At 38.0% G+C, this 18950-nt stretch overlaps 1 pseudogene; it reads right to left on the bottom strand.

Moving 5' to 3' along the window:
* Nucleotides 1–6823: 6823 nt before the first annotated feature.
* Nucleotides 6824–9492, bottom strand: LOC117029660 (zinc finger protein DZIP1-like; annotated as a pseudogene).
* Nucleotides 9493–18950: the final 9458 nt, after the last annotated feature.

Raw genomic sequence — 18950 nt, 5'->3', positions numbered from 1 at the left:
GAGGTATCATCCAGTACAAAGGCATGAGGCTGAAGTATAATGAGTAAAGGAAATAAAAGAGGAAGCAAGGGGTAATGGGAAAGTCCGGGAGATATGGGGATCCGTGAAGGGTTTAGAACAGAGGATTGATGTGATACTTGATTCACTGTTTAATGAATCAATCTGGATGTTGCGATCAAATCACAGTTCCTCAACTTTGACACTACTGTGTTTCCCTGAAAATAAGACCTAGCGGGACAATCAGCTCTAATGCATCTTTTGGAGCAAAAATTAATATAGGACCCAGTCTTATTTTACTATAAGACCAGGTATAACATAATGTAATATAATGTAATATAATATAATATAATACCGGTTCTTATATTAAATTTTGCTCCAAAAGACACATTAGAGCTGATAGTCTAGCTAGGTCTTATTTTTGGGGAAACATGGTATTGATACTCTAGGATGGATAATGCTTTTTTGGGGGTTATACTGTGCATTGTAGAATGTTTAGCACATCCCTGGACTTTACTCACTAGATATCAGTAGCGAACAACCCCTAGTTGTGACAACCAAGAACATCTCCAGATAGTGTCAAATATTTGGGGGTGGGGCAAAATCATCTCTAGCTGAGAACCACGACTGTAGGGGCAAAGAGTGGAGGTTCAAATCACCTCTACACAGAGAGTCATACCTGATTGCCTAATCGAAAGCAGCAACCACTATCCCAGGCACCCTCCATCACAGCACCCTGTTTTGTTTTCATCACAGCACATATCACACTCTGAGAAATTATCCTAGCCATTCATTGATCTACTTTGTTTACTGATTGTTTCTCCTTGCCTAACGGTAATGTAAGCTCCATAAGATTAAGGACCTCATCTGCATTATTCCCTGCTCTATTACCCAGGGACATGAGTTTGGCCGAGAATCACAGCTGAAATCACTTAAGATTTTACATGATTTATCTATTGCCTGAGCAAGCCATGCACATACATTCTTCAACAAATATAAAATGCTATGGTTCTATGATGAAGATGGAAGGAGATGTGGACTGCATTTTGAGGACTCATAAAAGAGTATCAAACAAACTTGGGGCAGACCTTACTGCTTGGAATGGAAAATAGGAGTGAGGAAGGTAGCAAAGGTCAGCATTGATGTCTCCTTGACCAGTCCAGCCCACATTTTACCCTCCAGTTATTTTTTTTTTTATTCATTTATATTCTATGGAGAGTTTCTTTGGGTACCTGGATAATATTCTGTCACTGAGTAACATTTCACATTCTATTCTATGTGGAGATGTTTGCAGTCTTTGTATTAACCCTACCCTTCATAGATTACGACTAAACTTAGGGACCTCTGGGTTCAGAACACTAAGGCTGGAGGCAGGATGCTGGTAGTGTAAAAATCCATGTACAAGAAACATTCAACTGTTTATTATCCAGTGCAGTGACTTACTACATCAGGGCCACCCCAGGAAAGACTCTTGAACACTTATATTGTAGACTCACCATGCTTTATTTCAAGCTTCACAAGTGACTCCAGAGAGGTTCCCAGTAACAGACTAGAAATAAGAATCTTGGGTTTTACTCTCAATCCCTTCACAAGAACCGTAAAAGGCTGAGAAATGAAAGGATCCATTCATCAATTTATTCATTCTACAAATGTCTACCGAGAAGTTCTTTGTTCTAGGCATTGAGTGAAGCACTGGGCAAAATTGAAGGTCTTTTATAGTTAGTCTAGTCAGGGAACTATGAATTAATTATATAATTAAACATTCTGATAAGTGCTACAAAGGGAAAGTAGGATGTTAAGAAGTCTGCTGTGTGGGGGCTAAATCTAATTTCAGAAAATACAGAAAGTCTTCCTTTTCCAATGACATGTTCTCTATCAATGAAAAATATTTTAGTGCTTACATAAGATCTTAATCAGTTCACACATTAACCTTTTCAAATGAGAAGTGTGGACAAATAAACTTTAAACCTTATTAGCTTAACCTTTACTAAGAGGCGACTAGGTACTAATAGGATTTCTAGAACAAGGAGATACTCAGTAGACATTTGGAGGATAAGTGATTTAATAAATAGATCCTTTCATCTCCTGATCTCTTGTAATTAATGTGAAAAGAGGTTGGTAGTGAAATCCAAGATTATTATCCCTAGTCTGTTACTCATACTTGAGGCCTCATGGTATTAGCGTGGATTGGGAAACTTGGAGTCAAGCAGAGAGTATACAGTACAGTGGTGATTTTCTTCAAGGGTTTCACCTCACTTGACCTGATGTTTTAAGGTACTGCCAATGGAAAGTGTGCATGTCTTTAATATGAATTTTTGCACTACCTGCATCCTGCTTACAGCCTCACTATTCTGAACCCAGATATCCATAGGTTTAGCCTTGATCTATGAAATATAAGGTAAACAGGACAATTGCAAACAGTATCAATATAGAATGAAATGTGAAATGTTACCCAACAATAGAAGAAAGATGAGAACATCGCTTTTGGAGATGAACTTGACAATGATATTAAAAAAGAAAAAAAAGAAAGATTTGAATCAGGGAAACACTAGGGACAGAAAAAAATAGGGCCTACTGGAATAAATCACAGAGAGATAAAGAGAACTTCAACCTGAGAAAGTGGGCCAAAATGGAGGGGGAGGGATAAATTCTAATAAAATGAAGAGCTAGAATCAATAGGACAGAATGACTTACTGGCCATCAAGATGGAGGAAGATGGGAAATGTATATTTTAATAAATCAATTTGCTTTATGCAGTTAAAAAATTAGGGCAGGTTTTAAAAATCTACTTCTCACCCCTCCTCAATCATCTCCTAAAGTTTGCCTTCACAGAAGTAGAAGGATTATTGAGGGGAAGTTGTCTGGTTGTTCTCTTGTATCAAATTAATTTTCTTCATCCCCCATATGCCAATCGTTACACAGCCTGTTCTAAATTTTGATCTAGTGCATTATTGATGAGCTCTTAAAAAGAGATTAGAACAACCATCTCCCACTCTCTTTCTGGGGAAAAAAAAGAAAAGAAAAACTTTACGCAAAAAGAACTAGCAATTTTGACTGAAATGAACCACCCAACAAATCAGTAAATCATATTTATGACAGATTACTTGCCAAATTTAACATTAGTTTATTGGATAAGTATCTTTGAAGACCTACTGTGTGTAAAGCACTGTGATAGACAATTTATTTATTTGACATTTGGTTCAATTTATATTAGCATTCCATGACTAGCACTGTCAGGTTTTAAAAAAAAGGAAATATTTGCCTTTAGCTAATCTTAGTTCTAAAGATGTCTCTTACTTACTAGTACTGCGAACTGAGCAGATCTAAATTCCTTTCAGGAAAAAATTTTACAGTCCAGCACATCTGTCTGTTGGGGTATAATGAGAGATTTTCATTTCTCAATGTTATTTTTTAATCTGAATTATTCCTTGTTGAAGAAGGTTTTTTCAAATGGAATTTTCTAGGCTTGAATTTGAGCATTTGTATTTACAATTCAAGTTCAGTATTGCCAGTATAATAAATTGAATAAGTAATGCTGATTTTGAAGTACACAAGATGAAATCCAGCCTGTTTTTATATACAATATCTGCTAATTGACAGCATGACCAGTCAAACTGCAGGGGATAAAATGACTGTATTTTAGAAATAATCTTAACTGAGTTCAAAAAAGTAAACCGTAATTAATTCCTTTAACTATTAATTTTCTAGACTTAGTGAAGGGTTTTTAATCGTTTTATTTTTAATTCATCGGTGACTCATTTTTACATTTACAAAATTTTATTATTGCAAAAGCAATACATCTAATACAGAAAATTAAAGAAAAAATTCAAAAGGGAAGAAGGAAAGTACATTCACTATCACACTACCCAGCGGCAGTTGCTGTGAACCTCTTGTTTTGTGTCCTTCCAAATATTATTTTGTTAGGATAAATTTTTTCCAATCTAAAATATAATCACATTATATATATGCTGCTTTATAACCTGCTTATTTCCTTGATAAAACACTCTCATGTCAGTATTATACAACATACTTTTTAGTGATGAAATATTATTTAGAAATTACATATAATTATATACACTGTGACTTCTGTAATCAATCCCCAAATGTTTGACACTTAACATTGTTTCTGAAATATATATTATAATAAATGGATTTGTCCATATGCATTTGCAATTCATTTGATTGTTTTCTTAATACAGCAGACATTGTCACTGGCTTGTCTATATCTTGAGGAGTAATTAACCTGTTTCCAGCTGTCACTCTCTACATCTTTACGTCTGAAGGTTTTTTGCATTACTGTGGAAGTCATTCAGCCCAAGTCCACAGCAGGCTGGAAATCCAGGGAATTAACTCTCCCAGAAGAAGCTCTCAACTAATGACTCTCCAGAGTTGGTGTAGAAGTACCTGTGAAGGTCCAGAATGAGTCACCCCAAGATGTGCCTCTGTGGTATGCAGATTGTTTTGCCTTAAAGGCAACTTTAGCCACAGGCTCAAGAGGATCTTCTGCCCCCACCCCCTTAAGTACCTAGAAGAACTTGAATTAGGGGCCTTGCCCCGTTAGAGATAATTCTATTTATTAAATACTGCTCTTCTTATCCTCCTGCAATGACCCTTTGAAACCCCCAAAGTACATTACTGCCTCCCTGGCTCAGGATGTCATCTATACCTCAATCCTCCTTTCTGTCTCTATACCTTTCTTGTATCTGAATCTCTCATGTATGTGGGGTTCCCATACATATGTATGTATTAAATTTGGTTATTTTCTCTTGCTAATCTGTCTCATGCTGATTTGATTACTAGACCAGCCAGAAGAACCTTGAGGGCAGAAGAAAGTTTATTCTTCCCCCACATACCCCAACTTGCTCTCCCCTTGGGTGAGATCATTCTGAACTATATATTTATACCCTTCCCAAGAGTTTCGCCATGGATTAAGCTCCAGCAGCCCACTGTGGCTAATGTATCTTTACCTGCTGTCTCTAAATGACTTGCATTTGAATTTTTATCTCTGAGATTGCTTTTCTGTGTACCTAAAAGACTAGAATCGATTCTAAGAAAATGAAACTGATTAAAAAGGAAATGCCCTCTTTGAATGCTTTATATTTCCACCATTTACATTATTTTCATCACAATTCTGATGAAAAGTAGATGTATCATTTTTTAAATGTCAATTTGATAGGTAAAGAAAGGAATTTATTTGAAATTTATTTGATTAATTCTGAGACTGTCTGTTCGTATGACTACATTCATTTATACTGCTTCATTAATGACTTGCCTGTTCATATTCTCAGTCTATATTTTAACTAGAAAACATGTTTTAAGTACTTTATAAGAGCTCTTTCAATGTTAAAAATATTAACACTTTTACTCACATTTTAAAATTAGCTAGTTTGATATTTTTGCAATTACATAGTAGCCACACTGCAACACCAGCGAAAAAACTCATTCTTCATGGTGACTGTGTCTTGCACATTATAGGAAATATGCATGTCTTTATTGGCAACCTTTTTTTTTTTAATGTAATGGAGGACTTTATTTGAAAGATTGACAAAATGAAAAGGGATCCAAAACCCAACAAGCCATTTAGTTGAAATGTCACTTTTTTTTGGTTTTGTACACCTGAAACTAATTTGTTTTAAATGTTACTTTTTTGGGAAACAGTACAGATAATAGCACAAAGTTTACAAAATGCAAAAAGTTTATATGAACTTTCTGACCATTGATAATGTCATTTTTAAGAATAGAACTAAATTAGTTTTGAGGTATTTTATAATGCAGGTTGGGAATTTTTAAAAAGTGAAAAAGAAAACCTACATAAACATATGAATTCAATCATGACTCAATCTTTTCCCTTCATATTCTGACAAATTGACATTTAAAATAGCTACATTTTATTCATAAAATATCCCAGGTAAAGATTATGCTTGCAGAAATGATATTTAAAGTTCTAAAATAATTGTTTACTAACAACATGCTTACAATGGTTCAAAGCTGCATATGGCAAAAGTACTTCTAGAAAATGGATGTAACACGGGCCTAGCTACCATGTTTCCACGAAAAAAAAAAACTAGCCGGACAATCAGCTCTAATGCGTCTTTTGGAGCAAAAATTAACATAAGACCCGATCTTATTTTACTATAATAGAAGACCGGGTCTTATATAATATAATATAACGTAACGTAACGTAACGTAACGTAACATAACATAACATAACATAACATAATATAATATAATACCGGGTCTTATATTAATTTTTGCTCCAAAAGACACATTAAAGCTGATTGTCTGGTTAGGTCTTATTTTAGGGGAAACACGGAACGTCATTATAATTCTAAACTTCTGTATGAAAAATAAGCAACCTACCCTTATGATTTCACTAATTCTACTAATTTAATTTTAAGGATACTAACAGAATTTTACCATAAAACGCTTCCAATGTGATAACATACACAGGAAAAATATTTTACAAGTTTTAATTTAAACTGAAACCTGCTATAATTATTTTTAATCACTTTAAAATTAGTTGAAAAAATGCACTTAAATATTAAAGTACCATTCTGAAGAAAAAACTTATGGCTTCAATGACACGGTGTATTTAAGCAGCAGAAGTGTTAAACACCTTTCTATGCTTCCAAATACTATTGACAATTTCATTTTTCAATACTGTATTAGGTGTCATTAAAGAGACCCTTGATCTTTGAATCAGCTTCTTTGTTATTGTGGGAAACACTGTAAAGCAGGAACATTAGAATTGTGCTGGCAGCTGACTGAAATACTGTGATACTGAAATACTGTTGGCATGTGGACGTTCTGACATGTGGGACTACAGCTACACATCTGAAGAGTCACTCCAATCAATCAGTTCCTAAGCTGCTTTTCAGTGTGCTTGATTCATCTTGAAGTCCTTCTCCTTTTGGCCCTTGAAGATTTGAGGCACCGCAGGCACTTGGCACTTGAGTAGAATTGGATCATTTTTCACAGTTGGAGATTCTTTCTGTTCTTCCCCAGCTTTTTTTCCCCAAAGATTTTATTTCCTCTAATAATGATATGTTCAGTCATCATCACCTCCATCTGCACACTTTAATTCTTCTTTGAATTCTCCTTTGAGGAATGCCTCAGCAACAGTAATCCCACCAGCTGGCTTATTCACATTTCTGTGACTGGGAACCATCTTTTCAACGTTTTCAGTTAATGTTTTAATGGAGGTTCCTGTGGGCTTGGGAGAAATATCAGAGTCCTCAATTTTACTTCCCTCGGTCCAGTCAGTGTCACTTTTGACGCTATTCCTCCCAAAGCTACTCTTGCCTTTAGATGACTCCACAGGAAATAAGTTTGGGGATGTACATGCCTGGATGAGGTCCACATTATCAAACTCTTCCTCTGAACTAAAGGGAGAGGTCATAATAGCTGAAGACTTTCCGGGAAAATTATCTTCTATAATATGCTCCTTAATTTTTGGAACAGATGTCTGGTCAGTAAAAACACGCCTTTGTCTAATCAATTGTCTGCTTTTGGGAGGAAGTTGGATTGCCTTGGGTATTTCTCCAGTTGAAAGGGTATCCACTTGAGAAGCACTAATGGTAATGTCCTCTCCTCAACTTTAACCTGACCTGATGTTCAAGGAATTCTCAAATTTACTGGATGTTAGGGACTTGTCTTTCTTGATCCTGGCTTGCTGATTCCACAGTTCTCCACACTCTCTTCAAGTGATTACTTGGAATACCGCATCTATCTGCATTAATCCCCAAGGTCTCCAATTTCTCCACCAAACTCTACTCCAGGGCTGTTCTTATTCTTTAATGACAGAGGGGTTATTCTTTAAAGCTTTTCTTAAATGGATCTTGTCATTTAATTTCTGTTCATTTTCCTTTCCATGTGCCATTGCTAGACTTGACTTAGCATCCAAAGTCTGTTGGGCTGGGGCATTCATAGGTACAGCTGGGGCAGGTGGCTTTGATTCAAAACTTGGCCAGGTTAAAGGATTCCCTTAGGGTTCAATGACACTGTTTAATGCTTTACTGGTAAACTTTTAAATCTCTTGTCTCTGAGTGATAATCAGTTCATTCTGTTCCTGGAGTCTGTGTCCTAGCTCTTCGATCCTTTTCTTATAGAAAACATGACTTGCATTTAGATTGTCCATCATTGAGGGTAGAAGTTTCTCTGTATGTGACAGGAGCCCACTCTTCTCTTTCTTGTGTCCTTGATGAAGAACTTGAACTCAAGCTGCGCACTTGCTTTCCTGACTGTCAAGAAGTTACATCACACTTTGGAAACTGGACATTGAGGACCTTCTTCTTTAAACTCATGTGCATCTTTTAATGGGCCTGTGTTGCACTTCATCTGCATGTTGGATTTCTGGATTTCTGACGATTGATAGTCTAACGCTGAATTCTTGGAAGTCAATTCTTTAAACTCCTTCATAAACATTTCCTTGACTTTTTCCATTTCATCAACTAGTTTCTCCTTTTCTTCTTCGTTCCGTCCATCAACTAACTTCAGAAATTCTTCCCCTTGTTTTCTGCATTTCATATTCCTTAGAGAATCTGACTACATGGGAGTGCGGTGCAGAATCGAACAGACTTGGGAAGCTGCAGCGGCTCCTTCGACATGTCATCTCATTCTGGAGCTGACCAGTGTGTGTCTTCTTTACTCAAGGTGAGAATCTTCAGGGTGGCAGCGCTGAATATGGCTGTATAAAAGCTCGGTCATGAAGGCCTTCTCATAAAAATGGCACTGGTGAGAGCTGGCTTTGGCCCCGATCACAATCAGTGTGGGTTATCCTTTTCCTGTGTTTACACTCTCCCTTCAGTAACTTGATCTCAGCCTGCGTGGTGAGGAGCTTCTTGCTCTGCTCGCAGACCACCTGGCTCAAGCGCAGCCTCTCCTCCAGGTTGTGCAGCTGCGAGGTGAGGAACTCCTGCAAGCACGGCTGCGCCGAGCAGATGAACTTCAGCAGCACCGGGCCACCCCTGACTGGCAGCGCAGGCACATCGCGTCCTGCAGCTTGCAGGTGATGTTCATGATGTTGTCCTGCAGCGTGAGCACGTCCAAGGCCCCCACCATCTTGTCCACGTCTGGTGCTCAACCACAGCCAGTCCATGCTCTCCAGCCGAGGCCGGAACTGGAAGAAGGGCAGGTGGCCTAATGCTGCGCTGGCAGGAACAGAGGCCATGGCAGCCCCACCCAGCCCGGAGGCTGCGGGGCATCAGGACCGTGGAGGCCACTAGCCAACTGGTAGTAGATGTGCTTCTGGAAGGGCACGCTTGGCACGCTTGCAAGCAAATCCTCACTTCTTCGGGTATCGGTATTGGAGGGGGCGGTCTTGTCTACTGTCCACCGGGACGCCACCGCCCCAGCCCTCAGGCTGGGTTCCCGGAAACAGCAGCATCCTCTGCGTGAGGTCTGGGCCTCCTGGCCATTGCTGTGGCAACGTCCGGGGTGAGGGGGAAGGGCCGGAGCAGGAGCAAAGGGTGCACTGTCCCCCACCCTTCCCCGCATGGTCAGCATGAGCCCAGGACCCTTACAAACCTGTGTGGCAGCTTTTATTGGCAAATCTTTATTAATAAATAGATTTCTTGGGAACAAAAGAAAACTGCTACAAGAGTTTGGTTCTATTGTTACCGTGCTAGCCAACATACCTGCTGAATACTGAATACTCGGTTTGAAACAAGACTGTGGGTTCTTTTGCTAGGACACCACAGATGCATTTATTATCTAACTCTGGATTACATAATCTCTGTATTCAGCTAAGGAGCACAACTTGATCTCTCTTTTTGCATAGAAAGGGAGTATAAACCAGCATTACTATGACCATGGGTTTTTGAGACGCATTTGCTATCCAAAATCAAGGGATCACTATTATTAAATCAAGTTTCAAATACCAACAGACATTCCTAGGAATAAATTAGCCTTTTGTTCTCTCAATTCAGCCCTTCTGACCATTTTTGTGACCTTATCCCTAACCCTCATGAACGCAATTCAGACTTTATGGCTTTTTAGAAGCATCTCTCCTGATGTATCATTATTATTTTGGGGAACTTTAAAATGCTTCCGAAACACAAATGTCACTCTATGCAACACAGGCTGAGTTGTGCCAATATCCTCATTTACAGAATCGGCCTGCCTTTGACCTGATATCTCTGCATCAATGACTCTGATTGGCCAGGCCTACAGTTTAAACCACTTATTGTGTTATTGCTAATACACTTTCCTCTTTTAACTGTCACAATAATTTCCAAACCTTGGCCAACTGCCGCACCACTCAGGGCCAACATGTTTCATCATAACACATACAACCCAATTAAGCTTCAACAGTTGGCAGCAGAGGAGTCAAAGGACTTGTAGGTTTACTTGTTTGCCCAGGACCTTGTCTCACAGCCCTCTGAAATCTTCTCCATCCGGGCCCTTTGGTAGCAACACTAGCTTAGTTTATATAATGCTTGGCAGTGCCTTAAAGCTAAGAAGGAAGCACATCTTTGAGAGTTGTGTGGGAACACCCACTCGTGATTTCCAACTTCAGTGTAAGCCCAGTAGGTCAGAAAGTGAAGTTTCTGTCCCATTCGGCACCCTCCTAACCAGTAACATAAATATAAATAATGACGCTATTTTCCCCCTAATTGTTGAGTACTCAGGATTTTCCAGGGATTATGCTAAGCATTTCTGAAGTGTCATCCCATGTAATTCTCACAGCCATATGAGGTACATATTATTATTACTTCCATTTTATAGGTGAATGAACTGAGGCATAGAGTTATTCAGGAACTCACTGAAGGCCATCTAGCCAAAGGGCTGGATGCCCTTTGCACCCAAGCAGTCTGAATATAGAATCTGTGCTCTTTAATATTATGCTAAATATATACTAGATAAAATTCAAGGAAAACAACAAATTAGGAAACAATATTTTTAATAGGTATAACATGGAATTATGTGCCTTATTATATAAAGAGATAGAAAGAATGGGAAGAGGCAATTTATGACAGAATTATAAAAAGTTATAAGCATATAAAAATTTCTACCTAAATGAATAAAGAGACATTGATATGTATTTATATATAAAGTTTTACCAAGCATATTGGCAAACTTTTAAAAAATAGTAATATATAGTGTTAGCCAGGGTGTAAGGAAAACTTTCACATTCATAAGCTATGAGACTATGAAGTGTTCCTTATTTTTTTGAAAATATTTGTCTTTAGAAATTACCTATCTTTTGTTCTGGCAACTTTGCAACTAAGGTTTTTATCCCAAGGAAATAATTGTGGATGTGTAATGATATTTATCTACAGCAGTGTTTATAATAGTGAAAAATGAAAAACAACTTAAGTGTCAAAAATTAGAGGTGGTTAAAATAAACATCCAAACAACAGAATACTATCCACCACTGATAAAATGATATGATAGAAGAATATTGACATAAAAATGTTTATGATAAGTGCTGAGTAAAAAGCCTTACAAAATGTGATGTACAGTATAAACGTGTATTTCATATACAGGTATCAAAGTAGGAGTGGAAGGATGTATACCAACAAGTTAACTGTAGTTATAGCTGGAGAATAGAACTGTGGATTATTTATTTTCTTATTTGTATCTTTTACATTACCTAAACATTCTGCAGCAGCATTTATTATTTTTATACCTAGTTAATGCTATTAAAACTAATTATAAAACAAGTCTCTTTTGCCCCATTTCTAAAATGGACCAATTGTGTATTTCTCACAAGAGAGGCAATAAGATATGATTATTGTGGAGAGAGAATAGAGCAAATTATTTATGTCCCAGTTTTCTGTAGAAAGTCATCCAGCTCTTGCTTTGGGGTGGGGCAGCCCTCCATCTGGAATAGCTAATTAGTGATGATAGCTGCAATCTGTAACTTTGTTGTTTTGTTTAAGTGAGAGTTTTCTTTTCTTCCTAGAGTGCCAGCTTGTTTTAGGAACCACACACTTCAAGGTTATCTTTTTTAAAACCTCAAGGCTTTGAATTTAAACTAAAGTCTCATTTATCAAGCAAGTTATCAAATAAATAAATAAAAGAGAAAGAAAGAAAAAAGAGAAGGAGATAAAGAAGGAAACATATAGGAAACTCATTTTAGTTTAATTCTCAGATCACTAAATGTCAGTATGGGGATGATATTCCAAGGTTATCTACGTAGCTCAACTTCATCACACAGATGACACAACTTAAGTCAGAGCAAGAGGAAAAGCCTTTAGTGTTCAGGCAAGGTATGGATTCAGGTAACAAGGAAGCAAATAGAGAAGCGGCCACTGACAAAAGGTTGTTTAACTGTGGGCTTATTTTGCAGTCTTTATATTCACTGGTAGAATGCCTAGAAGATTTCTAATGGTATGATATGTTTGTCCTAATTTCATCTGTGAAAAGTATTGTCTAACTGAAAAGGTAAGGCACTTAGTGAACTGCTCTATCTTAAAATTTGCCCTCCGGTGAAGTTAATACACACATCTGCGCGAAACTCAACAGTGATTTGACAGATTTCTTGAAACTGAAAACCTCAAATTTGAACAAGAAAATCAATATGGAAGATGAAATGCAACTTAAAAGAAAATGGAGATTGAAATGTCTTTTTGTGATATACTAAGGACTAGAACCAAGAGAAGAAACCAACCCACAGAGTTCTGTGTATACTTTAAATCTTCTAGGCACTCTATTATATAAAGGGATGCAGCAGCTAGAACTTAGAATTTGCAGTCTGGTGGACCCACGTTGAAATCCTTGAGCAGGTGGCATTCCGGAACTCCAGCCTCCCTTATGTATAAAAATGAGGACAATAAATCTTATTTTATGAGATAATTATAAAAATTAAATATGTGACTGCATATGTCTAACACATCATAGGAACTAAGTCAATATTTTGTTCCTTCCTTCTAGTCTCCTCCTATTGGTTCGGGTTCCATCTGAGACCCATTATGCCCCATGGGAAGTATCTATCCTCTTCCCCAGTTCAGTCACTCTGTGTCAAACATTGTTCACTCTTTGTGCAGCATGCTCACCATCTCATTGTACACTGTACCATGTACCCTGTAGATACACTATCATTTTTGGCAGCAAACACTACTCTAAATACTCAAATACTGTTGCTCCTGAAAAGGAAAGATTAAGATTTATTTTTAATACAATGTTTCTGATCAGTGCAGCCTCAGATGAACAGGAGTGTGTATGTGTGTGTGTGTGTCCAGAGTCACACTCATTGAGACAAAAACCACTAAGACTTTTTAATGCATGATAATGGCTGATATTTATCAAGCCCTCTTTATGCATCACTTTTCTTTGTCTTCTACATGAAGTACTAATTTAATTATCAAAGCAGTCCAGAATGGCAGTTACCATCATTATCCCCATTTCAGGGATGAGAAGACTAGCACACAGAGAGGCTAGTTTTCAACTAATTAAAGGCTAGAATTGGAGCCTGTGCAATCTGACACCAGAATCTCTGTGCTTTCTCGGTGACAATAAGATGATTAAAACGTCACATAAAGATGCCTTGTATTCCCTTAAGAATGAGAAAGAAGTTCTTACTCCTGAAATGCTATCTGTAGAGGTCAATGCATAGACCCACACATTATGAAACAGAACCCCAGAGGTTCACATAACAGAGTCAAAGAATAGGAAACATGTTCCCTAATGACTACAACCAGGGATAAGCAGCGGAAGGGGGGAAAGACTTAGACTAAGGTGGCCATATCTTTACCATCAGAGGCAGCAAGAGCAGGTCTTGAGCTCTTCAGCCCTTCAGGTTTCTACTGAGGTTCCTTGCATTGGGCCAATAAGTGGAAGAGGAAGGACCTGAACAGGCAGGGTCTCCAAGGTTCTAAAACCCGAATTCAGTTTCAGCAGCCTCATTCCCTTTGCTTTTATCCCAAAATATTCTCCATAATATTTTATTTGAATAAGTGTTTTTTCTGTTTTGAAAAATTTGAAAACTATTTGTAGAATGAGTATTTGTTTAGGGGCTAAGGTACAAGTGACATCCTGGGATGCCCTTGTGACCTTGGTCTTGTGACCCAGCATTTTCTCTGAACATTAACTTCAAACCAGCCGTATGGAACAAATGTGACATTTATGAGAAGCACTTTTAACTTATTATTAATTATAACAATATTTGGCACATTAAAAACATTAAAGAGCTGTGCCAATAGGAGTGATTTCCATGGTCCATCAGCAAGGATACTTACTACTGTTGGCTACTGATGAGAGACAGTAATGTTTAAAAAAAACAGGAGTTTAAGTTAGAATCAGTTGGAATCAAATATCAACTGATTACTGGGTAATACAGCAATGGGAGTTACTTCAGCGTCCTACACCTTTGCCCCATACCTGCAAACAGGAGAACAAACAGCAAAGTGGCCGTGAAGACTTACTCCAGTGAAGTTATGTCTCTGCATGCTTTCATGTGTTGAACAGGGCTCAGGACATTGTAGAAATGGAAACACTGATGATCTGTTAATATTCTCATCTCTATTCTTATCTCTCATGTTTTCTACCTGCCTTGTGAGGGAGGCTCAAGAAGAAAGCAGAGTTCAGGTACACTATTTTCTACAGGAGTAAATCCTGAACACCCACATCTAATCTCATTTTTTGCCAGCGGGCATGAATATTCTGTAATTGCTTTGAAGTGTACTGGTAACAACATGGCCAACTGTTCCCTGCGATGACTCAGGCGTTGCTCTGAAACACAACGGGAGGCTGTAAAGCTCTCAAGTCTGAGTCATTGCAATGCCTTCGAGCTCTGATGTTCACAAGAGCCTTGACAGCTCCACACCCATATGTCCCCACTTGGCCCAAGGACACCTTGAAACTTCTTACCTCATTAAGACAACACAACTAACCCACCACCTGCTACATACTCTCCTGCCTACTGACTAGTCTAGTCATCCCATAGCAGGACCAGCTCGAATGCCATCTCTTCAGCAGGAACCTTCTGGATGAGCCTCATCAGTACAAATGACTCTCTTTATTAACCTTCAACCCCACAAGACATTGTAAGCCCATCAATTTTGTTAATGTATACCTGACATTTGAATGTGGTCATTTTGATTTGGTCTCAAGAAAACTGCTTCAGATCCTAAATTTGTTGAGAGCAAAAATGTTTTCTTACTCATTCTATATTTCCCCCAAAGTACAATGTACACAGGGACTATTTAATCAAGTTTGAGAACTCATCCTAGAAAAAGTGCTGCATACCTCATTACTGAATATCACTATGGTCACCTTTGAAGTCCTCCCCTTGGGAAGCTATGCACTGATGCCAGTGCCTAGTCCACCCTTCAAAGCAATTTTGGAACTCTTTTTCTGGAATGGCCATCGGAGCTGTCAACATATTACCTTAATGTCCTGAATGTCATCAAAATGTCTTCCTTTCAATATTTCCCTTATCTTCGAGTAAAGAAAGAAGTCATTGCGGGTAGATCATTGAGTATGGAAGGTGTTCCAATACAATTACTTGTTTACTGGCTAAAAACTCCCTCACAGGCAATTCCGTGTAAGCTGATGCATTGTTGTGATGCAAAAGCCATGAATTGTTGGCGAAAAGTTCAAGTCCTCTAACTTTTTCACACAGCCTTTTCAGCACTTCCTGTTGGTTCAGTTTTCACAACTGTTTGTCCAGTTGGTACAAATTCATAAGAAATAATCCCTCTGATATATATATAAAAAAAAAGCTTAGCAACATCGTTGCAACAAGTTCAGGAACTTAACTGTCAGATCGCATATACAATAAAGTTAAATGAAAGCATAAAACATGTGTGACTCTTCAGTCTAGGCCTTACAATGATATGTTATGTTACTTTATATGACATGTAAACATTGAGAATGTTGACAATGATGTTTAAGCACTTCTCATGTATTTTAAAATTCAGTATTTTATGTGAAAGCTTAACCTTTAGTTAAACTGATAGTATCATTGAATTTTTATTGAATATTATACAAATAAAAGTGATAAATATTTTAATAGAGCCATTTTTATTTATTTTCTGCATGAAAAAATGGCTGATACACCTACATGTTTCTAGAGCAGTAATTTGTAAGGCTTTTGGCCATCAAGGCATCCGGGCTTCTTCTGAATTTTAATAACGTGTTACTACTTGAAGAGTTTGCTATCATCAAACATTTAAAGTATCTAAACTGAGCTCATTACACCTAATCACTGTTCCAGCTTTCAATGGCCCTGCCTTTGTCAATAATAATATCATATCTGTCCACTGGATCCAAACTTTCGAGTCAGGTACATTTAGCAATTCCTGTTAAAATTTGGTGCAAACTGTTTCTCTTCTCATCTCTCTCTTTCTGTACATTTTCCTGGACACAGAATTTTCCCTCCCCCTAAGCCATCCCCTCACACCTGGATTACAGCAGAGGTCTCTTGTCAGCCTCCTTGACTTTAAGCTCACTTGATCTGATCTATTTTAAGTGTAGCCTCAAAGCAGTTTCTTCCTTAAATAGCACTTTCATAATGTTGCTCCTGTACTTAAAAACCTTTTAGGGTCTGTGAGTTCTTACAACTTCACAGCTAGACTTTTCTCCCTGATCCTATGTAGGTACCTTATTTTCCACTTGCTTCTCCAGTTAGATGAGCTTCTGACCCATTTCACCAATACACAGGCAACTGATTCACTTTGATCCATGAACAAAGTAAACTCCCTGTGCCAAGCACGGTGCGACCTGCTGCATGAATGAGGCCACTGACAGAGGGTGCCATGATAAACCAGGGAAGACAGAACACGATTAGACTATCGATGTAGAGCTATAATGCTTAAGTGGACATAAAGCACAATGAAAGCATAAAATAGGAGGCTAGCAAAGTGGATTGCACAGGATGGAAGGACCTCATGCCCAGGTGGCACCATTCTCCATGATCCATAGGAAGTAGAAAGCTGTTCATTTCCCACAGTTTACGCAGTCCTTGACTCACACTTTGCCTCTGTCCAATCTACTCATCTATCAAAAGGTAATTCAAGTCCCAACACTCTTCGGTGATGTAGAAGATGTCTGAATTTGGGTTTCCCCAGACACGGGTCCTGAGACAAGGATTCCAATGAAAGTAGTTTGTTAGTACTATGATCTCAAGGAAAATGCGGAAGGGACTATATTCTACAAGAAAAGAAGTGGTATATTAAATAAGGGGTATATTACCAAGGAAATGGTAACCAGAGCTTAATCCCAGATGGCAAATCCTAGAAAAAAGGAATAGAACACACACCTCAGCATTATCCCAGGAAAGGGGCAAGGGAGTTGGGTTATTGATACACCAACTTCTGTCACTCATTGGTTGAGGCTTCAGGGTTGTTAATACTTTAGCTTTTCCAATCTTCTCTGCATTGTGGCAGAGCAGTGTCCCTAGTTGAGACTCCTCAGGTGAAGAGATGCCAAAAGTGGTAATTGGAAGTTTTTTCTTGGAGCCCTGATTTGGGGAGGTCAGGAGGATATGATCTGGCACCAACACAGCCCTCTACAGATGTCATCTGCGAGCTCGAATGATGGTGCTGTCTGGGTCTCTTGTTATGTATGTGCCTTTGAGGAGGTCCATATTCTGAGTCTCAGTTACTTCATCTTTAAAAGGGGGGATGAGGATTAGTGGTGAATTTTTTTTCCATTTTCTTACAGAGCAGAACCATTGTTCCTCAAAGAAAATCTGAAATAGAACCCTAATTTGTAAAACAGGCACAAGCAGAATTGTTCAGGTTGAAGTACTGGCAGGAGTCTCAGCAGAGAGACATCTTCTCGGATACCAACAGTTTCCAGAGAGCAACAAGTAAAACGCTCTGCATCACTGAGCAGTATCTAAGATCCCCGAGGCATCGTTGCATTCTCTGCCCTTCTACTAATGTTCTATGATGCTCAGTACACAGCTTGGTTCTCTGCCAGGGAAAGGAAAGCACTGACCAGTCACTGAATACTCATTATGCACCAGACATCTCAACCATATTGTATATAGAACCTCTCTCATGATGGCTCAAGCATTTATACCTGGGGGAATAGTGATTGGCAATCAACTTGGAGTATAACTTGTGATGTTAGAGTTCTTGGAAACTGAATAAAAAACTAATAACTAATATTACTTAGCCTGCACAACCTATTTGTAATGAATTTAGAGCTGGGGAGAGAGTGAATATGGGGTGATTAAAAATTCCCAAGGCTAACATTTTTGCCACCATCATTTTTTTCATTAACTCTTCATAACTATATAAGACTCATTATTGTTGTTGCTATCATTATTATTTTATAATTATTATTATCATCATTACTGTTTGACAGATGGGAAAATGAGGGTCAGAGAGGGAAAGAGTCTTGCCCAAGGTCCACAGGAAGTTAGTGGCAGAACCAGTACTCATGGCCAGTCGTTCTGGGTCTGGAGCCCACCACACCACACTACTTACTATTGCATTTTTCATTACATGTGAGTATTTCAAAACACTGTGTTTGTAAAACCAATTTCCCAAGTTCGGAAAATATCAGGCCAACTAATTATCAAAACAGAGGCTGTAAAATACAATTGAACACATATTAGAAACTTAATATCCATTGGGTTGTTGAATTTACATATTGGATTTTTGCCTGAAAGGAAGAATCAAAACAAGTGGGAAAATTCATGATTATTATTGATTTCAGTGCAGGAAGTCATATACAAATGCTGCAACTGAGAATTAAATGAAAAGGTGAGTTTTTCATTCCTTTCATTCACTCATTTATTCAAACATTTTTGGTATATACTTTTTTTAAAAGTACATGCAAAGCATATGAAAGATAAAACAATAAGATATAAGTGTGTTCTAAATTATGTATAAGAGGGAATATAAGACAAACAATACATACTGTACTATATGCATATGTAAAATCTCACTTTATATATATATATATTAACAACTATAACAGGAGGAAGAATTCATTTGTTGGGAATCAGAGAAAGGTCATGGAGAAGGCTCTCTTTATGCTTGTTCTTAAAGAATGGT

Source organism: Rhinolophus ferrumequinum, chromosome 11, assembly GCF_004115265.2.
Source record: "Rhinolophus ferrumequinum isolate MPI-CBG mRhiFer1 chromosome 11, mRhiFer1_v1.p, whole genome shotgun sequence".
In the NCBI taxonomy this organism is placed as follows: Eukaryota; Metazoa; Chordata; class Mammalia; order Chiroptera; family Rhinolophidae; genus Rhinolophus; species Rhinolophus ferrumequinum.
Note: the sequence above shows the minus strand (reverse complement) of the source record. Positions and strands in the feature narration are given on the sequence as shown.